The following is a 27308-nucleotide window of genomic DNA, read 5'->3' as shown; positions in this document are numbered from 1 at the left end:
TTACAAGGCTGTGTTTTCTTTTTCTCTGCTGCTCACATATGTTTGAAAGTACCTGGAATTTGGGTCTTAATGACAATTTCATAGGAGAGAACCAAAACYAGAGAAGGAGTGTAGCTTTATGTAAGAATAAGGGGAAAAATATTGACAAGTTTCTTTATTATTGCTCTCCAAAAGTCAAGGCAAGAGTCCTCAGTCCATTTACAAGTGTTGATGACAATTATTATGATACAATCCTTATGTCTGCAAACCAGTAAAGGCAGGAAAGTGTCTTTGTCATGTGTCTGTAAAAACTTGAGTCTGGAGAAAATGTTAAAAGGGAGCCTCCCTGCCTACTGAGCTGAGGTTCCTTTTTTGTGGTTTCACCCCTTGTTGGTAGATTAAAGAAAGAGATCTGGGAAATARTATCTGCCTCCTGTAGATCTGCTGTTGCTCATTAGGATGGCGCAAGCGTGTGGCAATCCAATCTTCAGCTGAATTGTTGCTGTACAAGCATTCTGTTATTTGATCTCTGCAGATTAAAAGATTTCTCTCACTGAGAAATGTATTCAATTTGCTGTTACTTAGGGTAAATCTCAGGCCTTATGGAGCCTGGATGAGAGGCAAAGTGGATAATGAAGGGCAAGTTTGCCAAATAATGAAAATGTCAGCGCTGTTTGAAAGTTTAGATAGCATCAGCAGTAAATTAATTGACAGCAGCCTATTGAAAGGATGGCAAAGGGTTTTATTTTAAGCAGCATAAAACAAAGATAAATTAGAGTACTCAACACGTCACTGACAGTGATCTCAGATCCCTACAGAGCTTCTGACAGGCTGCTGGTACCACAGGCTACAGGGATGCACTGAGATGCCCTCTCAGGGCTGAGCTCCTGGTTTGATCCCACTGCTCCCTCACATGCAGCGTCCTCCAGGCTTACAGCTTAATCCCTTGGAAGTGAAATGATCAGTTAAAATATCTGTCAAACACGATGAAAGCCGTTCAGTTAAGTGCAGTTTCTAAATACCCAAGCTCAGAAGTATTTTTTGGAGTGTGATCAGAAACTTCATGAGCACTCATCTCGTTAGTGCAGACAATAGATTTAATGAGTCATTCTTCTTCTGCTTAGTGGAGAATGGAGAGTCTGGACATATGTGAAATTGTCTTTGGTCAGAAAAGAGGCTATAAATCCAAGCAGTYAGAGGTATACTGCTCAATGGGGGTTGAACAGAAGTACCAAATTCCCTTCCTTAATACATGGGATTATGGCAATTATTCACAGTTTTGCAACAGGCTACTCACAGCATGCATGGGGAACCTGCAGATTGAGGCTTGCTGGTACTTCAAAAATTCCTTAAAATCCCTTAGCTACAGCCAGCAGCTCCTGCAAATTTAGAAGATGAGGCTGGCTCAGACACCCACAGGTGGCCTGTGACTCTCTAAGGAGAGAAAAAACTGCACCTGGACAACCATTCAGCTACCTGGTGCAGCTCTGTCTTAATCCATTTATACAGAATTGGGCATCACCAGAGGTTTTCTCTCATGCTGGCCACAGGGGTCTGGTAGGGAGGCCGTGGGGCTGCAGGATTTGGGAGGCTTGGATGCTATTTCYTGTGAGTACAAGGACACAGGAGTCACCCTTTTCCTCTTGACCAGAGAAAGCTGTAGGAGGTATCTACTGGGAACAATCTTCTCCCACCTAGGCACAWCCTGTAGAAAACAGCAGATCCTCACTGGAAGATGTGAGATCTTTTCTTCCTTGTGCTAAGGACAAGGTTTTAGACTTTAAAAAGTGCATCTTGCAGTTCATTTCTGTCTGTACACCATGGCTGCTCTCACTGAAGTTTCTGTATTTCCACATAAATAAAAACATTTTTTTARAGAATGAAAGATGTTCAAAACCATAATTTATGCCTTTCTCACTATGTTTCACCTGCTTTGGAAGGAAAGGTGCTCTCTCCCCTCTCAGACTGAAATCATCACCATGAAACTCAGGCTGCTGCTTTTAGTGCAGTAGAAACTGTGGCTACACAATGAGCTGCTCCATGGTCTCTGCTTCCAAAGGTGACTGCCTGCCCTTGTTGTGAGTCCTGCCTTGAATTGTGAAAGGTGAAYTGAACAATTTATTGACTCACATCAGAGGAAAGTAAAAACCTACAATCTAGAGATTAAAATATACAATTTAGAGATTAAAACTACTRGTTGAAAATAATGGAGGATTTATGAAATTTCTCATTTTCAAGGCAAGCACATTTATGTATCAGTCTTCCTTAATTCTCCAGAATCTATTTTAAAAGATATTTTTGGGTTTCAGATAAAATATTTTTATTATCCCAGTGTGCTGTATAGCCCTCAGAAATCTGGTTCACAATCAAACATCAGTTTTTCTAAGGGAAAACTCAAGTGATTAATTTGTCTTTGATATAGTATCTATAGTATTTCTCATTGATTTTCTCTCATTTCCTGAAGCATAAATGTAAATTTCAAAACAGTATGATTATCACAAATGCAGATCTCTTCCTCTTTTCCCTCCCTCTTATCTCACCAGCAATGATATTTTCTTCCATGCTTTTTTGAGAAATGTGTCTTTTTCTCAAGCTGTAAATGAAACATTTCTTATCCTGCAAAATCTCTCATATATTTCTCAAATCCCTCATATAATCAAATTGTTCTTGTGCCTCAGAGAAAATAAAGGACACTGTGATTTTATATTGTTGTACTTCTAGTTTTGCAGAACTTGCTGTTTCTTGATGTCTGTCGTGCAGTTTATTCCCATTTCTTATCCCTTCCTATTCTTTCTTTGGCTTCCTTGGTGTTCAGGGACCAAACTCAGCCTCTTTTTTTTTTTTCTTTTTTTTTTTTTTTTTTTTTTAACCTTTGTCTATTGTTCCCAGGCATTTCTTTCTTGCTTGCTTTCTTTCTTACTCTCAAATTTTCCTTCTTACAGCCAAGTTAGCAAAGGACAAAGCTCCTCTTAACTTTCTCTCTTGCTATTGTCTACGATCCCATTGACCTTGGCACTGYCATTCAGCTCCTCAGCTCACAGGTGTAATTCACTCTTTTGTTGCTGTTTCAAAATATGTCTTTCTTTTGCTGGCTCCATTTTTGGAGGGCTTTCTTCATCTAGCTATTTTTATTCTATGATTGCCTAAATGTCCTCCCAGAACAGTCTTATTCATGTCTTGTCTCTTCCTTTTCTTACAGGTCCAATATGTTATTTTCACCTGTGATCTCCACACATTGACTATTATTATTTTTAATGGAATTGCTGTGTCCATTTCTACCATCTGTGTAGCTCTTGGGTCTGAGGTGCTTCAAAGGTGGCTGCTACTATTGCAGCTAAACACAATTGCCAAAGTTGTGGTTCAGATAAGAGGGAGTAGACTTTTGTTTCCTAAAAGCACACACACGTAGGAGCTACTGTGTAATGCTTGTGTACTCTGGGATTTTCTTTATTTTTCTGTTAGTAAAACATCTAACAAAACAGGATGCTCTCATAAAAAGAGCTGCTGTACCATAACCTTAGGCTTCACATAAAGCATAAAAGAGAAATGGAATTTTTATCAAGGGAAGAATTTGTGATACTTGTTATATATCATGGTAAATCATGTTAACTATGCCCATCAGTAATTTAAAAAAAAAAAAAATAAAGTGACATTTAGGCTCATGGACATTGCTGGGATGACATTTCTGGAAAATGAGTTACCCACCAAACAGAAAGAGCAGCCAAAGCTGGTACAGGAACAGCCCTGACACTACACATGCAGCAAGGGAAATGGGAGCACAGCACCAATTCTTGTCAGACCAACCATGCTACGATGTCAGTGGCMAAATCAGGCAAAACGGGAATTGTCTGAACTCCTGCACAGTTCACAGCGTCACAGAACTGCCCTCACCTGCACTTTCAGCCCTGCCATGCCCCAGGACCAGCCCAGCCTGCCTGGGAGGGCCATGAAGCTCCTGGGGAAAGAGGAACCCCAGGGCTTGGTCAGCAGCAGGGCTGGACAGGCATGGCTGGGAGAGGGGAACTCTGGAGAGGAGGTCTTGGGGAGAATACGGGACATTTCACCTCTGCTCCCACTTCCCTGTGGATGGTCCCCATGCTTGATCTCCTCAGGCATTTGTATTTATGTCTCAGATCAGATGGACACATAAAAAACAGTCTCAGGGATCACAGAAAGCACCACCCACTGTCCCACACCCCATATCTGCTGCCATCCCCCAGAGAGCTGGGAAAAGGGGATCAGAAGTGGCTGGATACCATAGCAGAACATTGGTTTGATCATGAGGTGAGCTCAGGAGCCAGGGAGGGAGGCCACGTGTGGGCAGAAAGGGTCCTGGGGGTCAGCAGGGGAGCTCCAGCCCTCTGGTATCGCCTCCCACCCCCATGGCTGGGCTGTTTATCATATCACATGCCAAAAAAAAAAAAAAAAAAAAAAAAAAAAAAAAAAAAAAAAAAGGAAAACAACCCCCAAACCTCACTGTCAAAAGATTAATGTATTTATCCAAAAAGAAAAACTGAAGGGACTTTGGTGAGCTCATGCAGAAAAGAGCAATTACATATGGTGATATGGTGATGAGTATGTAACCTCAAGAATTCCTTAAAATGYTGGTTTCTAGAGGCTGTGAGGAATTGTAAGGGCAGAGGACTATTTTTTACACTCTATTCATCAGAATCTTTCAGAAAGCTGCTGTTAGACTAAAAGACCCTTGCTCTGAGTCTGGGTATGTTTACATTCTTAAGAGYCCTCTTAGAAGTTGCCTGTAGCACAGTGATGCATCTCAAATCCCAAGTTTATAGCTCCCATAAGCCACAAATCTGGAGCAGARGATGTCTAGGAACGTCCCCGTGGGTGATTTGTAGAAACTCCTCCCACACAGAGGATTCTCCAGGGTTGGGGGAGTGCAGGGTGACAGCTCTGTGGGGATGTTGTCTCCTGCCCTGGGGCAGAGACGTGGGGAGACAGTGAAGAGCCTCTTGAGAGATGATTCCTGGAGAGGAGAAAGGCAATGAGCAATCAGGCAGGGCGTGTTTGGAAGCCTCCACAGCAGACAGAGCTGACATGAAGCAGTGAGCCGTGGCTGACCTCTCCCAGAGGCAGGATGCTATTTCTGGAGTGCAGGAGTCACACTTTGGGTCACAGCACTCTGCAGCCACGAGGTGAATGGCAGTGATGCCCTGTGGGGAAACACAGCTCCCTGGAGAGGCACAAAGGGCATCCAAAGCCAGCAGTGCACAGTTCAGCATGGGAGGGAAAGGGCTGTGCAAGTGTAGATGTGAATTGTTTTTGCTGTTCAGAGCCTGCCTTCCCCAGAAAGCTGCAGCACTGTTTCAGAAATGAGCATTTAAGGGATTTTTTAGCTTTGTAAAACACCCAGAACTGGGATAGTTCCCAGGGGTGCCAAAAGAAAATGTTGGCAGCAGAGTTCCTCCTGAAACCAGTCCTAAATTCCTTCCCCAGCAAAGCTGCCTCTTGAGAGGAATGCACAGACAGCATGCCAGGTACTTTGTCAGGCAGACATAATTTGTGGAGTAACAATTCATCAAACCTGTTCATAATGGGCTCAAAGCYGATTACATTTCACAGCCTACCTGCCAGTTGCCTGTGGTGAGGGTGRGATATGCTGTTCAAAATGGCTAATGAGCTAGCTGACTTTCTTATCTGGCATGTTTCCCTTCAGGACAAAGCAAAAGTGAACAGAAACACCAGCCCCTGCATCATTAGGTAAGGTGTAGTCAGGAAATATATTCACAATTTGTTCTAAATTATAGGGAAGTCACTTTAATTTTAGGAGRAGGCAGCATAATAGCACCAGTTAATGATTAGCTCACCTGCCTTGCAGTTGTTCAATAATATGCTGTTTTCCTGCTCTATAAACTACATTTTAATTGCTGCCTAATGAAACAACTTGAATTTTTCTTACCTCCTGCMATGAGGCAAAAGGGATGTAGTTTTACATCTCAATTTCATGTCTCCCTTACACTGAATCTTTTGCTGTGTTTTGCWTTGAACTAAACCAGAGTGCTCTGGAATACACTGAAAGTGATAAAGGGATGTCGCTGCATTATGTGTGACATCACATAAATTGTACTCATCAGTTACACAGGGTTCAGTTTTGTTGTCAGTGCTCTGTCCTGAGTCAGAGGTGGAGCAAATCTTCTCACAGCTCTGAGAAGTGTGAAGGTGTCACTTGCTGAAGAGTCACCATCACCTTGTCCACCGTGTGTGGATTGGGTGCCCTCATCATTGGCGTCGCTCCTCAGCTCAGACCCATGGCAGTCACTCTAYTCCAGCTGGTTTTGGTCTAGAGCTGTACTGGTGACAGGTATCAAAGGGTCTGCAGGTCCCATGTGGCCTAGAATCCTCTGTGCCCCCTTGCAGCCACCATCAGGCAAAGTGAAAAGTGCTCAGACAGCAAGTGGGTGCAYAGAGCAAGTTTGCATTCGTATTGTCCCAGCAGGATCTCTTATCCACARCTGCTGCCAGGGGCTTCTTCAGCCAGAAGGTGTGGATTTTTATTAAGAAGCCTCTTTCTTCTGTGATTTTGTCTAATTGTTTTAACATATTGCTCCCATACTTTTATGCAGCAATGAGCTCATTAATTTAATTATATTGGATAATCTGGTCCTGTGATTGTTTCAAATCTGTCTGCTATGTAGCTCTTTCATTAAAGAGCTCTCAGGTCTTAATTATACCTTTATCACCCATTTCTCCAATTCCTTTTTTAATTTCTCTCTGCTATACATTTACCTACTTGAAGGATATTGCTCTCTTTCCATATGGTCCTGTTCTCTTTTCAGAGCAGGTCAACCTTGCTGCTCCTCTYTCCATCTTTCCTAGTCCTTCAACGGCCTTTTTAAGATGTTCTGGCCTTCGTGAGCAAAGATAAAGAAGAATATGATGTCAGCTATGTGATGTGGTGTGTTTCTTCAGAAGAGCTACCCAGCCACTGACCACAGGGAACTGTTTGGCTGTGAAAGGTGACAAAGAGCAGAGGGCAGAGACTTTGTGGCACCAGTCGGGACACTGGTCACATCTGCCAGTAAAGTTTTGTCAGACACATTCCCATGTCACTTGTTTTATATTTGTTTCTGTTCCTTACCTTATCACTCCTTAAAAGCTCTGCTGTCACCAGATGCCAAAGGTCATGAAACAATTTTTGAAACAGCGCATGCATGTAGCCTTCAGTGGAGGCCCTGGGATTTACTGCAGAACAACTGATGACAATTGATTCCCTGGCTGAATATTAATTCTTTCTTGAGGACAAACAAAGGAACAGGAATTGGCTGCTGAGCTCCTTGCTGAGAGCCCCTGCTCCTGTGATACTGAACTGTGTTCCCAGGAGGAGATCCGACCAGAACCCACATTTGGATGATGCTCCAGTCCATCAGCAGCACCTGAAAGTGCTCTGAGTGGGACAGAAAGCACCTCCAGTGAGAAAGAAAATCCAATCTCCTCTTCTCACCGACTCCGACAAGAGCTACTCTTTTGCAGACCTAACTTGGCACATCCTTTTTGGAAGGTTGATCAGAGAGATCAGAAGGTGGATAGATGGGAATGATGGGGAAGACTGCCATGGGAATGATGGGAGCAGTGTCCAGTGGCATCCGAGCTGTTGTGGAGGATTCAGTCCTGCAGACTGATGTGCCAGCAAGGGCTGAGCAGGCCCTGCAAAGCTTCAGATGGCATCAGCCAGGACAGAACTGCTTGTGCAGTGTCATCCCAGCTATGGGGCAGGGATTGCCAGCTCCCACCGCGTGCAGGAGCCAAAGCACAGTGGGCTCCTCTCTGTCCCTGCCAAGATGGGTCAGGTTTAGAAGCAGAAAATTGTCTCAATACTTTTGGGGCCATTACTGCAGCTTCTGGGAGCTAACCTACTTCTCAAGAAGGCTTTAGATGGTTTAATATTCTTATATGCAGAAGCATTAGGAGGCCATCACCAGGTGTGTCCATGGGAAGCTGCTCCCATCACTGGACATCTGCTCTGCACCTGAGCCTGGCACTGAAGAAGGTGAGTGCTCCACGTGCCGGGAGGAGTGGACCAAGCTGTGGTGGTTTAGAGAATCCTGTCCAATCCTGAATGTTAAATTATACCAGTACCTCAGTGCCATTAACAACTGAATTAACTCTCATTACTGAATTGTACATTCTGTTAATATTATTTGACACATGTGATCATGGGCAGTTATCTTCTATTGTTACTGTAAAGGCTAGAGGTATCTATCCTGTTCATTGTACTCTCAGATCACTGATGGCAATGAAAGAGATTTTAATTATGTCAGGCTTTAAGGCAACAAATTGTCCTAAAACTCTGTCTGTGCCCAGCCCCTTCTGAGAGAAGGAAGAAAAACAGGAGACAGAGGGCACAGGTGGAGGTAAAGGAACAGACAYACAGAAAAGTGCTTGACCATGGACTACATCCCTCTCCCATCTGCTCTCCCAGCAGAAACAAAGACAACTCATTTTACTCCAGAAGTGGTGGGTGGAGGGATAGATAAGGGTGAAGGCACAGCGATGCTGGAAGCTGTAKCTCAGCAGGAGGGGCAGGAGCCTTCAACAGACAAAGCCTCTCCTGCTGCTCTGCCAGGCACTGTTCTGACAGCTCTTCCAGCAGGTTAAAACCTCACTGCATAAGCTGGGCAAGCTATGGAAAGGTACTCTGGTCACAAGGTGGGAAGGGCTGGGTGGAGGAGTAGGACAGATGAGCTGGACAGAGGGGAATGATTTGTGAATTAAAACCAACAGATGGAATCAATAATAGATGCATCTTTGGCCYACTAATGCACAGCTCCACTCTACATTAGTACAAAGACTGTAATTTGATAAAATGTGGGGAAAATAAGTTTCACACACCACTTGCTAAATTTCTTATGTGTTCACTTTCATCAGCTGATCACTCCCATACTTAGGAATGATTAATGTGTTGAGTTTTGTTGTCTTGAAAGAAAAGCTTCTTACTGTTGTTCTGACCTTTCTCTGACCTAGAAATACAAACAGGTGATATTGTTCCCCTCACAGAAAATTTGCTCAAAATGCCTCTCAAAGGTATCTGCACATTGCAAGGCCTTTTTTCTGCCTGTGTCTCCTGGTCCTCCTTGGGAGGGTCATCATCTTTAAACAGCCACTACACTGCTATTAGCTTTTCGTCCTTTCCTTTGAGGAAAAAAAGTGAATATTCAAACAAAACTTTCTGAAAAATGGAAAATGGAACTGAAAAAAAATTGGCTTGTAAGAAGGAAAAAACAATCTTACACTGAAAAATAAAATGAGGTTAATAGATGAAGACGTGAAGGCTTAATAACTGCTTTTGGAAATTCACACATACAGGAGTAGCCTGTATCAGGCTTTAAGCAAAAATACATCAGTGTGAAGCATATGAAATAGATCCCACACATGACACTTCTGATTTGAGCAGACTAACTTCTGTTTGGATTTTCTTTTTCTGTGTGGACTCTTTTTTTTTTTTTCTTAGAAAGTGTAGGAATATATGTAAGTACATACAATAACTTGTTTCTATCCTATGAATTTATCTACGTTTCTTTTGCTCCTCCAATCTATGGGGATTATATGCCCAGAGTTTTTTTGGATTGCTCAGTTGTACCCATGATTGTCCTCACAAATTAAATATGGCCACCATTTATCTTGTACCTTTGCTCCAAAATAATTATTTTTAGGCTTCTCTTCTTTTCATTAGCCCAGTTTGTTCCTTCAAATGACCTTTTTTGGGGGGGAGGGGGGCAGAAACTAGGAGCCTATCAGATAACTTTGTGTCTATTGATGTAAAAATCAAATTCTGAAGTAAAGCCTGTGGCAGAAATAAAAAGAGAAAGTTCTTTCAGTGGCCCTTCTTTCCTCTGACACACAATCCAAGCTGTATGAGCTGGAAAGGGCTGTCTTTGCACTTAAATGTTTCTCCCAGGTCCACAAAGACTGCAACTGTTTTTATCAGTGTGTAGATGGAAAAAACCATGCCTTTCCCCACTGTTTTCCTTGCACTATTACTTAGGAATGAACATCCATCCACAGCTGAGCAGGAAAATAWCCTGGAAATAACCACAGGGCTGATGGAAAGATGAATGTGGACCTGCCCCAGAAAAGGACCCAACCCCCCTTGCTTCTATGGAGAAAAGGTACAAGCAAAGAGAATTCAACCCTCTGGAGCTGAATGCTCCTCTGAGGCCACACAAAGTCCTTGACCAAAAAGCTTGGGGACCACACTGGAACACCATGCGGGTGCTCCAGAGCTGATGTTGTGTGCAGTGGTGGTCTTATAGAAAACCTCATATCATCTCGTACTGCCTAAAGAAAATATGCACCATGTAGCCACCTAATTTGTGCTTTCCTGCCTAAGCCATCCCCCAAACAAATACATTGAGACAAATTAATTATTCTAAGTATGAAAGATTACCCTTAATATTGTGTAATTCTAACTCCAGAATGAATCAGTAAAAGGAATTAAATTATTCTTGCCCATAATTGCATGGATTCAATGCAATTACATGGTAAAGTTGACAGTTTTCACTTAATTTATTGTTCTTTAAAATGATTGTGTGTGTTTCTCTAATTCTTTGGAGGGCATGAAAGAGAGAAGTACTTGGAAATGGAGATTACTTGGCAATGTGTTTTTGGAAGAGAGTTGCAGAAGCTACTGCAAATTCAGCAAACGTTTTGTGTATGGTACAGAAGCATCCAGAGGATGTTTAAAGGAAAGAGTCCTTCATTCCAGTTCTGTTAAATTTGGCTTTAAGTTTGGACTCTTGGTTTGCTTCTTTACTTTTCTGTTTTCTTCTTTGATCATGAGCCACAGACAGATGTGCCTGCACTTGTTGTAAAAGCCCAGTGTAGCCAGCTTTAAGCGCTGTTGCAAAAAGTTGAGGTAACAGGCAGTGCTGGCAAAGCTGTCCTGGCCAGCTGGTGTCATGTGAGGCACCTTTGAATCACAGTTTGCATGTAAAACCAAATTGTGTTGGCAAATTGAAAAAAAAAATTGTTCTTTCAGTGCCAAAAGGTACAATTTTTCCAGATTTCTGGGCAGAAGCTCCACTCAGTGTTTCAGTGTCAGGTGCTGTGCATTGGACAACAGCCCTTACTGCTGYTCTTCTGTTCCTGGAGAGAGGGCAACACTTGGGACTGATGCTTTGGACTCAATTCTCATGCCTGCTGGGGGACTGACACCAAATGATACTGAAATCAGCCCTGAAAATAATTCACTTGAACACCTTTTCACTTATCCTTGACTTCTAGTCAAGCTGCAGTTTTGGGCTCCATCTTCAGTGCCAGAAAATTGCCATAACCAAAAGCAGTGCAGTGAAATCCCAGATTATCTCTTATTATCCATATAAAATGAAAGTTTAAAAAAAAGGAACTATTTAAACTGGGGGGGGGGGAAAATATATATATCTCCAAAATAACAGAATTAAATATATCATGTCAGGGCTGTGCTGCAATAATCTGCAACCATATTGAATTTTGTGGTTATAAATGCCATTTCCTGGTTCAAATGCCAGACAAAACTTTTATTGGTCTCACTGATCTGAAAGCAAGAAGGYTTAGGTGCCCAGGAAGTAGCTAAGGACAAGCTCATCCTTGAGAAAAAGCCTCTAAAGCCAGTGATCTATTTYGGTGATAAGTAGGTTCTGCTCTGTCTTTAATGCAAGGACAGAGTGGAAAGCCTGTTTATGACTTTAATATCAGTCTCGGAGTTTTAAAGATCTCAGCCAAATTTTCTTGTTCTCTAGCCATTAAAATAATTATTTTAGTACTTTCCTTCTATTATTTGTCTTGCCCTYGGAGCTCCACTGAGAATGGCAGGGAACTGGAAAGAGGGGAAAGAGGGCAGCAAACGTTTTGTGCAATGTAACAGCACAAGGAAGACAGTTCTTGTCCCTGTGCCACGTGTAGGTACAAAGGATTGAAAAGCCAGAGTGTGACAGCTATTTCAGCATCCTTTAAAATGTGGATTGAATTATTKGGATGATCTTTCTGTGTAAGAAATTTACAACCTACCTTGGCACTCTTCTGCTGGAAATCAGAGATAAGAAGGATTTAGTGCATTCACAAACAGTTCAGAAATATTGTTCTTGATTATAATATACCATAGTTTATAATACTTTGACACGTTTTCATATTTTAACTTAGTCTAGATTTTATCAGCTTCTCCTATGTATAATGTTTATTCTCGTGAAGAATTTAATTTTAATGTTAGGTGAGACAAGTCCACTGGACGTTTACTCAACTTTACAGAATTAAATCAATTCACTGATTTCCTACAGTACTTTGGTTTGCTATTTGCTTAGGCATTTTTTGATTGCCTGTGAAATTTGATAGCGGTGAAATGGCAAGAAATATTATATTTCAATAGGAAACATTATTCCATAGTCCCAAAATTGGAGACAAACTTTTCAAAGGATACTTTGCAAAGTTGTGCAGAGTAAAGACCACCTGTGCTTCATTGTTAAATACATGGTATATTAAATAATTAATGTATATTGGGGGAATGGAAGAACAGGTGTATTTTGAATGTGCCTGTTTTATTGACAGTGTTTGTTTAAAGCCATGTGCATTAGTGCYAATATACTTTCTTTTTTTCCGGCAGTTAATGATTAGTTAATGATCACTTCAATATCTACTTCATCCAAAGGGAGAATACCCAAAATACTCTGCAAGAGAATGGGATGGCTTACAGTTAATTTCACTTAGGAAGTAATTTTGTCATTCTCTGTGCATCATCAGAATTACTTTTTGTTAAAAAATACATACGATTTTACTTTTAGCATTGGATAAAGCTCTCAATATTACTGACAATCATCAGTCACCCTACTGGAAAAGACACAATGAGCTGCATCCTTATGTGAAATCAAAATAACACATGGGTGTGAGGATGCCCTTTAGTTTGATTTGGACTGTTACCTGTCATTTAAAAAAAATTTTTAAAAACGTTAAAAATTTAAACAAATTTTTATATGTTTTCCATAAAATTATACTAGCACAGCATGTTTGATAGACACAGCTCTAATAGGCACTGCCATTACAAAGAGAGTATCCTAAGCACATAGCTACTAAATTCAGCATACTTTTCCTCCTGTTTAAAACAGATAACAATGCCAAAGCAAAACAAAACATCTTTAGTTGRGATTGAAATAGAGTTGAAGAGATGACAGAGGTTTGGGCAGTGCTTCAGGATAAGGAGTAGTTCTAGATATTCTGGCCTAGATTCAGCAGAGCACATCCTCTTGCACAATGCATGGCTTAAGAGACTGGGGGAAAGGCAGATGCTGGTTGGTCTTCAGATGACTAAAGACTCAGATAGGGAGCCCATGTTTTAAATTCTATTTAGTTCCTGCAGAGATGTAGGCAGCCAGTCACCTTTTCAGAGGTCCACATCTACTTCAGTTGTTGTCAAAGGATGGCCACTTTCCTCACATCTCTGAAATTAATTTGGATGATTCTCAGCCTCTTTAAACACTAATATTCTTAAGAAAACACACACTTGAATGGTCAGTTAGAGATGCTTAAAAGTGACCTGTCTCAGAGTCACTGTTTTACCAGCTGTTCCTATAATATGACAGACCTACTTAAGTGCACTTACAATTCAGAAATTACTGTGGTTTGTGCAATTAGTTTATTCCTTTTTGTAGCTAAACCTCCTCTCGTCTCTGGTTTTTAAAGAGAGTACAAAGTGACATAAGTTGAACTCAACTTACCAGCAAAGAATCTGTRTCACTATGACAGCATCTGCTTTCTGCAGGTGCTGATTATCTATTTCAGTCCTACAGGGACCAGTGACCTTATCCCTTGTTAATTTTCCCTTCATCTAGTTCTGCTCCTCTGGAATAACTGCTCTTTTCCTCTCAAACTGTTGAATGGATTCATACCATAGTGAAACTCCAGCAATTGCACTTCACCCAGACTGAGCTTCAAATTTCTTATATTGCAAAAAAAAAACCCCAAAAACCCCAACAAACCAAAACACTGATCAAACAAAAAAAAACCAAACCAATAAACCCCACCTAAGATTTTTGAGCACATCAGCTGTTCAGAAGTGTAACAGTTAAACAATAAAACACTTGGCAGCTTCTGCTACTCTTGCTTTCTTTTGCCTTTACACTGTTGTGAAAGCAGCAAACACCAAGTCTTGTGTAACATGCTGTGTACCTCTTGACCCAAACTCCCCATTTTGAGCTCAATTCCACTTAGACTTTTGATTTGTTAGAAACATTGAAAACTTATTACTAGCTTTATTAAGAGCATGTCTTGATTTTTTATTAAGGGCATGTCTTTCCTGTTATCTTGTGCATRCTTACTGCATCATAGCACTTTCCAGTTCCTGCGACAGCCACTCACCATTCATACCATTTTGCTCTTTGAGGAAGGGTATTTTCTCCTCCTTTTTTCTGTTTTTCCTATTGTCCACAGACATCATACTTTCCAATCTTCCAAAAAGTGTTTTCCAGGCTCTGGGCTAATCAAATGTAATATGCACAGTTTCTGCTATTCCTTTTCTGATACTTTTCTGGCATTATTTAGCCGTATCACAATGGGGTTCATTGTTTTCTTCCCRCTGTACTGAACTGCTGCAAGTCCTGGCATTGTCTCAGAGCACCTTCTATACAAATTGAAGAGATGGGTGTGACAAATAAACAGGGAATACACAAGGAAGACTTGCTCTGAGTGATTTTTCAGAGCACTGCAAATGACYGTATCTGCACTGTGCTGCTGTGTTATAATGATCATCTTCTAAGATAGCTGCCTCAGTAAAAAGAGCTTAAAATTATATAAAATTTTACCCRCAGAATAAGGTAAAGATTTGACCTCTTAGTTTTGAGGACCTGAGCTGCTTGTAAGACACAAACCAGGAYCACTTTGTGCCTGTGCTGCAGTGGCCCCTGCACCCAGAGCTCACAGAAGCTGCTCTCAGGAGCGGGGTCACAAAAAGGCAASATCATGAAAGAGCCACCCACACTTTTCCTCTTGCCTGTATGCAGAGGGAAAACAACAACCTTGGTGATTATGGGCCACAACTCTTTTGTGTTGCTTCTGACTCACCCGTCTATTGGCCACCAGGGAAAAAAATCACTGCAATTTTCTTTCAGATACAGATTATTCTTCTTGCTGTCAGTGGCATCATAACAAGATGAAAAGAATTTCTAGGGAATCGATACTTTTGAGGGTGTATGAAATACAGGACCATAATAATGAGGAGATAATAGTGGCTGCTGCTGACATCGTGGTGGAGGGCTGCTTTCTGGTTATGCCTTAGACCCTAAAAACAAWATGGGCAGAGATTAAAATGAGCACAGAAGTTCTTTTTGGACTTCAAGTTTTTTAGAAGTTAGTAATTACTGTATTCATTCTTGGTAGAAAAGGCCAGCTGAAGTCAGTAAGGATTTATCTACTRACTCCAGCAAAATCAGCATCAGGGCCTCTGTGTGCATCTCCACCATGAAGTGTGAGCTGAGCTATACTCAGTACTTCTCCTCCYAGACCACATGATAGCACAGCCGATTCAGCCAGAGGAGTATTAAAGGAATTGTAGTTATTGCTTCCTACAGCTTGAGTCCTGTTTCTTCACACACATAGACTTCTTGTCCCAGCAATCCCTAATGCTCTCAACAGTTCCATATTTCTGAAATGAAAATGTTCTTAGCTCATCTACACCTTAAAATSTCCTGCCACAGATTCTGCTTGCCTGTCTGCAGCCTTTCACAYTTACATAGGAGGAACACATAGTTAGCAAGGAAAATTAGCAATATTTTAATTCAGTGATAGTGAGAGGCTGTAATGCACCTGAAAGCTTTAAACCACCAGAAAAAAATCTTTTTGCATCATAATCTTTAGGCTGTGTTTCTGCAKACAGACCAAAAAGGTGTATAAACACCCTGACTATTTGAGCAACAAGGGATACATCACCTTAACAGTATTAAGGAGTCGGTTAATCTCTTTTTTAAAAGGCACGTTTGTTTAAGGAGTGAATACTCCATGGAAATAAACACAAGTCTCAGTGAGCTCTTTGCCAGTTGTGTAAATTATGTAGCACCGCTTATGTCAAAGGTCTGAGGTACATCAGCATTAATGAATGCACAGTGGAGTTTTACACTAATTAATTTATCTTGTCAGATTGTGACAAAGTACTTTCCAATAAAAGTTGCCAAGTCACAACCCCCGATCAGCCACCAGACAGCAATTAACAAGATGCTTCAATGATTTTACTGTAATTCCTCATCACAACTTCAACAGAAAAGCCTGGAGTATCAGAATACACCAGCTAAAGCAGAAGAAAAATGGACTTGCAAAACAGTTAGGAATATCTGCAATATTATTTAAAAAAAATTCTTACAGAAAATTAGAAAATTTTGTAAAATACCTTTCTTTTCAAGCAGTGACTGTACCGATGCAAGGATGAAATAAAACAATAAATCTGACAAATGAATTTGGAGCTCCAAACACTGAGGATAGAAATAAAAGAATTGTACCTTTCTTTACTTCCTTCTTCATCACCTGTTTCTTTTACTTGGTGRTATTAAGAAATCACAAGTGTTATTTGCCAGAACTCTTTCATATAAATGTAAAATGTTTTCTGTCTCATTATTTTCCTTCCAGAACTTCTGGTGTGGAAAGCTGGTGATATTCATCTCATGCTTTTATCTGGAAGGATATTCTTGGAGGATGAAACATGATTATTCCAAAGATTCAGGACCGTGGAACTCTGCCTTCATTTTCATTTCCTTATCCCATTCTCCACTATTCACACTATTTTCCTCTTTTGTGTACAATGCCAGTGGTTTTTTTACCCCAAGAGAATCTTTAGCAGCTTCTTTTCCAGGGAAGCACAGAAGATTTGCCTCCTATTAGCTTCTGGCACAGACCAGAGAGAACTGATCTGCAGAAGCTGCTGCTGACCTTRTACATCCAAATAGCACAGCTCAGAAACCATAGGGAGCTCATCATAACTCTGGCACATAAATCAGTATGTTAAATTTAAAGATTGATAAGATGTCAAAATATATATTAAGATATGAGCCCCCAAGGCTGCCTGCAGTGATGCAGTTCAGCATCAGACTGATATTCTACAGTATGCTATGGATAATAAAAAGGCAAAGAGTAAATCAGGATATTACCCCAAATGCTTTGAACGCAAACCACTCAGACTAATGAGAATAATTGTCCTGCATCATCTATGTTTTATTTGATGAGAGTTAGAAGGAAGCTGTAGTTAAAAAGAAACTCTTTTTTTTCTCCTTTTAATTAAAACATCCCCCCAAGACAATTACATGTACTGTGTCAGAGTAATAACATTAACTGAAGCCAGAGTCATCCCAGTCTTTACAGCCCCTTCACTGTGCTGTGATCTCAATTTTTTTCAGGATGCCGTGACAGACAAGCTTCTTGTCCTCCAAAAAGTCAGAAAAAGTTCCCTGGGGATACTCTTATTCARGGAAGCCTTTGTGAATATGCTCAACTTTCAGTCTCCTTTGGGTTTAAAAATGAGATGATAAAACAAAACATGCTCAAGAAAGGGAACGACTCAAGTATGCCTTCCCTGAGACCTAAAGAGATAGAGTGGGGACAAATTTCAGTTTGCATGAGTAAAGGATGGGTTATGCCTGGATCTTTCTGGAGAGGAATGCATGATTATGGGAAAGTGTCTCCAGCTCTGTGCCAAATCTCATTCTCTGACCGGGCATATATGCTGTCACTGAGCTCTGGGCTGCATGTGCCTGATGTGTGAGTGCCTGTGAAATGCACCCACAGGTTACACCTTTACTGCTCAGCACCTTTAAAATGTGTGCAGGGAGTTGTGGCAGCCTGGCTGGTAAGCTGCTGCTATCGTGGTTCACCTGCTTTGTGCTGCACTGCCTCTTGTGGGCTCAAAACATTTCAAAAGGGACAGGCTCAGGAGACAACTCCACACTGCTCTCTGTGAGTGCCCACAGCATGAAAAGATGTGAAAAAGAGCATTTAAGAGTGTGAATATTCAAATTATTGTACTCTTGGTATAACATCTGAATTACTTCTTTCTTAGGGACCAAGAGCATCTGTCAAATGAGCCTCAACACATGAGGCTTTGTTCTGACAAGGCTTTTGCATATTTATGAGGCATAAAGAGAGATACTTATGTACTGGCCATGCTCTTCTGCTTGTTTTAGTTTCAGATTTGTAAAAAAAGTATTTTATAACCAGATAGTGCTATGGCCTCCTTTCAAAGATACATATATATATGTGTATGTGTGTGTGTTTATCGTCCAGAGCTGACGTCTTTGAAAGGTTTTGTTGCACCTGCTTTTCTCTCCCTAAATTAACACTTTGAAACCAGTGGATGCCTGTGATTGCTTTTACCATCTGACAGACTTACATGCACAAATGTCTGTAAATCTTTTGTGACCTGAAGTACCCAGAGGCTTCCCCTGTCCAAGTGCACAGCAACAGTGCCTGGATGGGGTGTACTGAAGGAGAATAGAATGAGAAAATAATTTAGGAGGCTGCAGATGCCCATCCTCATTTTCCTCCTATGTTGAAACATCTCATCTGWTGTGTCATTATTACCAGAAGCACAGTGGGCACAGCCTGCTCTGAAAAGGGTTCTTAATTTGCTTCCAGTTCTCCTGGCACATTTTGTCAGACAGACAGTGGGCTCYGTGTTTTGCAGCTCAGAGTATCAAAGGCAGCTCTGGACACGGAGCATCCCCWGCAGCCTCAGGTGGCTCATTCTGTTTCCCCCTCTGGTTTTCCTGGCTCCTGCAGGTGGAGGGGAAATGCTGCAATGGCTCCACTCATCATYCACGGTGGGACATTCCCCTCCTGGGGCTGCTCAGTTCTTGCAGTGATCCTGGGCTGACACAGCACCGTGGAGCTCTCTCAGCAGCTGAGGAGGGGGATAATTCCTCCTCTTTCCAAAGTGATGGAAGGAGGGGAGAGACATTAGGCCCACAAAATTAACTTAATGTATTTGAACTCCATTTTGTTCCTGGTCACCTTACTTTTCAGTCAGGCCTCCAAATAGCTTGGATGATGATGCCCAACATGCCAAAAGAAAGGATCAGTAGCAAAAAAAGGGAAGAAAATAATAATCTAAAGGCTGAATCAAAAGAAAATAAAACTGAAAATCATTAASAACACAATTATTAGAGAAAAAAAAACAGTTTCCTTTCCCAAAACTACTGCCAGAATCTGTTTTACTCATGAGACACAGTCCACTACACTATGGCACTGATACTGCTTATCTSCAAGATGCCAGAGGCTGTCAGTTATTTTCCAGTCTGGGTTATGTACAGCAGTATGTCATGGCACCAAAAATAATCTGAAAACTTCCACTCATCAACAAAGCATTTCAGACATTGCTTGAGCTGGCAGCGACTGCAAACAATTTATCAAGTTACTTCTCTTTCAGGCATGAGCAAGCCTATGAAATGAAAGGTAAATTGAGTTTGTTCAAAGCATTTTCCAAACCAAGGAATCTAACACACACAGCTGTTCTACACATAACAGTTTTAGATCTTTAATGCTTTGAGAAAACAGATAAGTAGTAACYAGAGCCACATTTCAAATCTTTTTGTTGGTCAAAACTTACAGACTTATATTAGCAAAAAGAAGCAAGTAATGACTGTGGAARTAGGAGTAATTTATAAATAAGTTGCATGGACACACAGATAAATGRGAGAAGAGGCATGACAGCAGCTAATGATAGGTATCAGAATAAAAGGGTTTTGTGTGCTGAAAGGCAAACAAATGCCCGAAGCTATCACACCAGCTGAATTTCATGGATGTGCAAATTCTGCTTTTCTCTACCAGAACTGCACAGCAAAGAGATCTTATGCTTTAAACTGCAATCCTGTCTTGGTCACAGAAAAGAATGGTTGGAGACTCACCTTTTTAAAGAAAATATTCAAGATACAGAAGTGGGGTCCAAAGCAAAACCTCACATTGGAGAACAACTCTTGTGCCTTCACTSAAGACCTCAGTCAAAATCAATACCAAACACTGATTTCCTTTTTTTTCTTATTTTTAGTAGTCCTTTATATTTTGTTTAAACTCTCTCTTGCCACCAATGCATATTCTTTTCTTCAGAGGATCTTCATCTCACTTTGATGAGCTCCACTCAACGAGTGCAAAATATGATAATGTAGTTACCAGCTTAGACTGGCTCTAAGCTTTTGCTCCAGGTAACCTGACTTTGTGTCTGACTCAGCCCAGCTTTTCTAAGGGTCTTGTGTGTGTCCTTTTTGGAGGGGATGGAGAGCTGCCACAGGAGCATAAGAAATGCTGTGAGAGGCTTTTTWAAATGAATGGAAAGCACAAACATGGTTAAGGAAGTTCTAGTGAAATTCTCAGTTAATTTGTCAAAGCAGCTGTGATATCTATTGTGCAGCTGGGTAAAAAAATGGCAAGTCATGTATCTCTTGTTTTTATCTGCTTTCGGAGCATTTTAGGGACATTAACATTCAACAGAGCAAGTGCACTGTGGACTCTTASTCTTTGATGACTCTTGTTCAGCAGGTATTCCAGGAAACCTACATGAGATATTTCTCACTGCCTGTTTGCAAGGCATATCACTAAAGCATATTTCTTACGCAGTTTCTCTTCTCTGAGATTCCAACAGAATAACTTTCTCAGTGTTTGCTCACAGTACACTGATAGCACTTACACTGGGACCCTGGACAGCAATTTTTCACAAGCTCTTGAACTTCAGATCAAAGTAATTTCATGGTTATGTTTTCTCCACAGCATATTTTTCACTATGTGTACAATGAAGGAAGCCCTGTGGACAGGCTGTGGGGTTGGATGTTGGTAGARTTGGTCAGTTCATGCACATCTAGTCCTTGAGTGAATGTTTTTTCCAGGCTACCCACTCCCCAGACATCCAGCCAGCGGGTTTGTTCCCATCTCAGCTTGTTATGTGGGATATTGTGACAACACACTTGATTTCCCCATGGTACAAATATCTTCTGAGCCCTCACAAGTAGGGATCTCTTGAGACCCCAATCAGCTGGAATGTCTGTCCATCTGGGACTGCTCTCCCCTGGCCTCTCATGTCAGTCCAGTTATTCCACAGAGGCAGAAAAGACTCCATGCTCAAGAAATCAGATGTGCAGCTTGGCAGGGCTCTCTGATGGCCTCTGCTCCCCTTCCCTGCCTGAGCTGGGACTATCCCCAGTGCTGGATTGGACTTTATCTCATGCTGTATAGACTGTCATACATGAAAAAAGGGTACCTTGGTTATATTTTGGGTACTACTAGATGGACATGATGGGYACTCATCACCCAGCTGATGATACCCACTTCTGGCTGAGCCAGCACTGGTGCTGACAGGAGCAGTCAGGTTTGAAATTAATTTCTCAAGTGCCAAGTAGTGCCAGTGGGTTTGAAAGCAGCATGAACAGAGTGAAATCCAGGAAGCTGTGGGTGTCACTGGGTGTGAGATGAGATGTCCTAGGCTTAGCATCAGGTCCTGTTGCATTTGTGAGTTGTTGGATGAAGCAGTGCCATTTGGCAAGAGCAGATGACCCAAGGGAGAGCTCCMCTGCTTTTGGCACTCAGCAGACAGCATCTGTCCTTCTGGCACCGTCCACAAGAGTGAGGACAGCACCTCCATCTGACTGCTCCCTCAGCAGGCTCTCAGATGCAGCCTGAAAGCTGACCACCCCTTCCTTGAGCTCTGTTTTCTTCTTCACCAAACCTTCCACTACTTTTCCATCAGTGTTAGCTGTGGGACCGGGAATCCCATTACACTGGGCAGAAATGTGCGTGTCACCCACCCTCTGATGTGGTGGCAGTGTGTAACCTGCTGCTCAGGCTCTGGCAGGTTTTTTAGCATAAAACCTAAAACCCTAACTACAGGCCAGGCAAGCMGCTCTGGCAGGCCTGACCAGGGGATTTTGCTGAGAAAGAACAAAGCATCCTGCCCACTGGCTCCCTTTACATGTCTCTGAGGAAGTGTTTGCTTTCTTGTCTCCTCTTTTTTGGTGCATCTGTAAAACAATCAGCTCCTGATGATTGTGTTTCTGCTCTGCATGCTCTCACTGTCAGCCAGGTGCCTTTTGCAGTGCCCTCTTTGTAAACCTGCAGCAAAACCTCATTTTACATTTGTGATTCTCATCTGGAGGCTCTCCCAGGTCTGGAGCCATTTTAGTGTGAAGCCCACCTGACCTCTGCACTAATATTTTACTGCTTTGTAGATGGAAAACCTGATTGCATTYGGGTATCTGCCTGGGCAAATCAAAATTTAGTGATGTACTGTGACTGGCGAATCCACCCTTTAGTACAACTGCTTATTTTGTGGAAATGTGTGGAAATGTCCTCTCCCTCCTTGACCAACTCTTCCCCTTTGGCTGCTGAAGTGTTCCTGTGATGTGAGAAGTGCTCTGTGGCTTTCCATTGATGTTTTGGTTCCATCCCACCCTGAAAAGTAGGGTTTTTACTGAGAGGGAGAAAATTGACATCTCTTCAGTCAAAACTGAAAGCAATAATTTTATCTCAGAATGGGAAAGCTCAGATTTTCTGCCAGAATAGAAATGTGTTAAAACCACAATTAAATCTAGTAAGTGAGCAAGTATATGTATACTTGGAATTCTGCAGCTTGCCAGAGTTCTAAAGAGGAGGTTCTTTAGTGAAAAAATCATCACTGTTTATGTAGGAAATGGCTCTAATCTTCTTACTCTTGTTTTTTTTAAAAACATTTCTTTTAAACTTGACAATTTCTACCAAATAGCCCTTGCATGATGCATAATGCCAGATTTAATAAAGCCAGCATGTTAAATGAGCCAAACCACAAAGCCTTAATATGACTGTTGCTGTTTATTGATATTGCTCAGTTCCAGTAAACTCCAKCCTCTTCCTGTAGTGTAAAGTTATGAGTCACATCTTCTTCAATCAAAATCACCCTAATGCATGGTAGCAAGATAACACATTGCAACAAATCCTACCTATTGAAAGCAGAACCCTTCGGGAATGCTCTGTAAAGTACCATAAAATAAATATAAAATGCAATAGGCAGAGCTGGATCCAGCACCTCTCTCAGTGCTGGTCTTGGCTCTTGAGCTGTGCAAAGGTTCAGCTGCTTCAGTCCTGTGGGTGCTYACTGCAACATGTCCATGTCTGTGCAGAGAGGTTGCAAACAGACATTGCTGAGATGGAGAAACATCTTGAAGTGATCGAGTCTCTAGACTCTGATCTTCCTCTAAAAGCCACCTCTTCCAACTGCTCCAGCCCACCCAGTCTCACTCTTTACACTGGGCTTTTCAGTTTGTACTGGCAAGGAAGGTTTTCCTCATTATCTGCTAAAGAATAATTGCATTTATTTAAACTTGCTTTTTCCTAATGAATCACTAGGATGATAGATCCCAGTGATTCTTCCAAAAGCCATGGAAGGGTATTTCTTTTTAGAATCACAATGTATTTCTTAACAGTCCAGGAGTACTATAGATGCTCCGAAATACAGTGGGGGATTGCTATCTCTCAAATCCCAGCTACACCAGGAAAACAGTCTCAGGGAGAAATGCTTCAGATGCTGGAAGGTACAAGTTTTAGGAGTGTTTTGGCCTCATAGTGGCAATGTTCTCCCTGTTGTTTTAAGCTCACACTTTTCATCCTGYACATTTTGGATGTTGTATTTGAAGGTGAAGTATAGGTCAAATGTTTAAGAGTAGAATATCCCTCTGTTACCCAGACATTGCTGGGAATTGAGACAATCTTGTGTCCATAAGAGTGATGGGTATTTGAAACCCTTGAACCCCCTGTGTGAGCCCCTTTGGTGGACTTTGGGTGAGAGCCCAGGTTCTCACTCCATCTCATTCACTGCATTCCTGACCCATTTGACCTCTCTGATGAAGACAGACAAATCCTGAGGACTTCTCACAGTGAAATATTTCTCGAATGCAAGATGCCCTTAGCCAGAAGAGCTTTCTCATTCCGTTTTGGGGTTCTACAGGGTTCCACTGACCCAGCCCCCTGGCAGCTCTGCTCTGACACTTGGGGGAGATGGAGGAATGCTGCTGGAGAGACCACAGCACGAATGTGAATGCTGGGAATATTGTTCAGATGACACTGACTCTSCCCTCAGCTCTCACTTGCACTTGGRATAAYATYTGGTGYACAAAGAAGGCAGTGAGGTGCAGGCAAAGCAAACTTGCACAGGTTCTTTGAGTCAGCTTTTGTCCTCTGACTGTGGATAATAGGCACACACAATTGCTGTGGATAGCAAGTTTGGTGTCACAGCTGTTTTAACCAGGATGAGACACTCAGGACTTTGCATGATGAGAAAAGCAGAGATGAGGAAACACATTACACATAAACAAACCTTTTACCTTGGGACCTGTTTTACTGTAGAGAGTGATTGAAGAGCTTAATCACTTCTGAAGGAGGAAAGCCTGTCTTTGTCATGCATTACAAAAAGAATAAACGTTTCAGAGAAAAGAAAAAGGGGAAACAGAACCGCAGGAAGACTTCTGCACGTTAGGAATGGCTTATCCCRAGTGCAAAGTGAGACAGTGCCCTATGCATGTGGGCAGAAGCAGCAAAAAAATCAGTCATGGGGTCTGTAACCAAGTCACTACAGAAAATAAATAGGAATGACATCTTGTTTCTCTGCTACCAGGTCCTGCAGTGTTTTGGTCTCATGGGAGTTAAGTAATTTATTTAAACAGTTGCTATTCAGTGCATGCCCATTTCTTTTCTAAAATCTAAAGAAAAGTAATAAAGAATAGAGGCACAATATTTCTGAAGGCAGCTAAATCTTCCCTGAATTAAAATTCAGATAATATAGTCATAATATTTACAGTCAACAGTTGGCCTTGCTGATGAGAAAGGAGTATTTAAGGATATATAAATCAGTTAAAATGATTCAAAGATTTACAAAAATCTTGTTCCAAAACAAATGGTTTAGTGAGGTGATGTGGATCCTTATGCATCCTTACAGAGCCGTGAATGATGATAAGCCATAAATCCGTGGTTGCTTCTAGCCAAGTAAGGAAACTTGTGGAACAGTTGGTCTCAGTCCAGTGGCAAATGTAGATGTTTCTTAGCATCAGAAAACATCTTGGTTCAGAGTTGGTGTGTCCAGGGCTAAACTTTGGCACTTCAGTTCCTGAAACTCTGCCATGTGCTCTTTAACTGGAGGTTCACACAGGACACAACCTCTCAAAAAATTTTCCCTCTTTGCTCTCTAAGAAGTTGTTAAGGGTCTGGGATATTTTCACTAATCTTTCTGAGGTGCTCTGGCTTTCTTGCAGCTGGCTTCTGATAAATGGAAGCATTGTTCCTGGTCACAAATCATACCAAGTTTAATGAGTGTAATGAGCTTTCTGCTCTCAAATTACTTATTGATTCTCCTAGACAACAGACTAATTAGTTAATGAAATAGAAATACACACCAGACATTCAATTGGTCGAGGGACTTTAACTCATGTGYTTTATATAAATTATATAAAACTTGTCATATTTATATAATTTGAACTCAGCATTCAGTTGGCTCACCAAGAGGGTTTTCTCAGTAGGACAATTGTTTTCTCSTGAAAATGACGTGATTCTTGGGACATTCAAGTGATTTACTCAGGGGTGGATGGCCATGGTATTTTTTTTCTTATTCAGTTTCTTAACTGCCCTGTGTTTCCTCAGCCCAAGCATTTCAGTCACCCTGCAGAGAGTGGTACTATTCAGGTTACTATTCAGTAAGGACCCTCAAAAAGGAAATTCCTGAAACAAGTGGTTTGGGAATACGCCATCAGACAGAAAATTGTCTAAATTTTTTGCTTACTCTTCAGGACAACARTTTCTCTGACAAATTGGAATCGGTTTAAGGCTGATTCACAAAAGGAAGATTAAATTCATCAGACTGCATATTTAAAATGAATAGTTCRACATGCTCCTGGCTGAAAATGTATCACTCTGCTAAATAAGTTTAGAGAAAAGATTAATACAGGTTGACTCTCATATGAAAAGCTCAGCAAGTTCATGAATATTTTCAGGATAATGGCTTTCATGTCCCTGTAAGACAGCCTGAAAATTCACAAGCCTTTTTCAGCTCCTGATTTCTTTTTGCAAGATTATTGTGTCCTGAGGAATGCATTAYTATTTCTCAGATTGAAGTTGGCTTTTTCATGAGCTCCTGTATTTCAGTCACAATGAGTGTTCACCTTATTTTTATATTTTATCACTGCTGGTAAAGTAATGTAAATCCATGATTTTTCATTTTTGTGTAATTCCCAATTTCATGTCGCACAGTAGCAGTTCCCCTGTTTGCCTGCACACTGACAATTCTGGCTGTTGCAGGAAAGCAGCTCTTACCATGCTCCACCACAGAAATTAATATATTTACACAGCAAGTAGCTTGTATTTTTAGACCTCAGCRTTCCATGGGATAATTTTAGACTTTGGGCCAGAAATGTTTTAATTAGCCTTATKTATTTTTAAATGTAGCTTAAGGCCAGGAGAAAAACTCCTCCTCTCTCTTGTGAGCCAGTCCCTGGGAGCCTTTGCCTCCTGGCAGATTAAGACAGCAAGAAAGACACTTCCTTCATTTCCCCTCTCCCCATGGGAAGAACAGAAAATATGTGCCACATCCTGAGTGGAGCCATGCATAACCTGGAGCACAACTTGGTTCCCTTCAGTTCCCAACACGTGGCTGACTTGTCCCCTCCCTTTGTTATTAGTGTCCTCTCAGTCACTTTGCAACTCCTGTGGGAATGCTCATATCCATTTCAAAGTGAATTTGGAAATTTGGAACACAATATTTATGTGGAATAAAATGCCTTACTKCAATTTAACCATGACACCCACCACTTTTTTTGCCATCTACTAATATTTTTAAAACATCCCGAAAGCAATCAAGGCAGCGTGACATGAGCATCATGTGGGCTGCTCATCACTCACAGTTTCATTACCTAGTGAAAGTCTAGTGATTTTCTGTTGTCACATTTATTCTAATCATTTACAAGGAATAGAAGTTTTGAGTTGATCATGAGTGTCAATTAGACCGAGGCTTTACAGGATGTGAAAACATTGCTGTCATTCACAGTGTGAATAGCAGTGATAACRTTAATTGGAAGAGAACTCTTCACCAATAATTTTCTGTCCCCTCAAAGTAAATACATTTCTCTTTGCTTGGCCTTGACTTTTGTGTTCTCAGTGTTTGATCATGGCAGGAAAATAAACACGTATGTCATTAATACTTCACCAAGAAGATAAATTCAAATAAATAAAAAAGTGATTAAATACTAAGAGTTTCCTGTTGGGGGTGAAGGGACACTTGGATCTCTTAATAAACAGTATTTAGTTTTCTTTTAATGCTRATGGATCCCATGTGGCCCTGTGAAGAGGCAGAGCAGTCAAGATAGCATTTG

Source organism: Malurus melanocephalus, unplaced genomic scaffold (genome assembly GCF_030028575.1).
Source record: "Malurus melanocephalus ecotype Western Australia unplaced genomic scaffold, MMel_1.1 scaffold_239, whole genome shotgun sequence".
Classification (NCBI taxonomy): Eukaryota; Metazoa; Chordata; class Aves; order Passeriformes; family Maluridae; genus Malurus; species Malurus melanocephalus.
Note: the sequence above shows the minus strand (reverse complement) of the source record.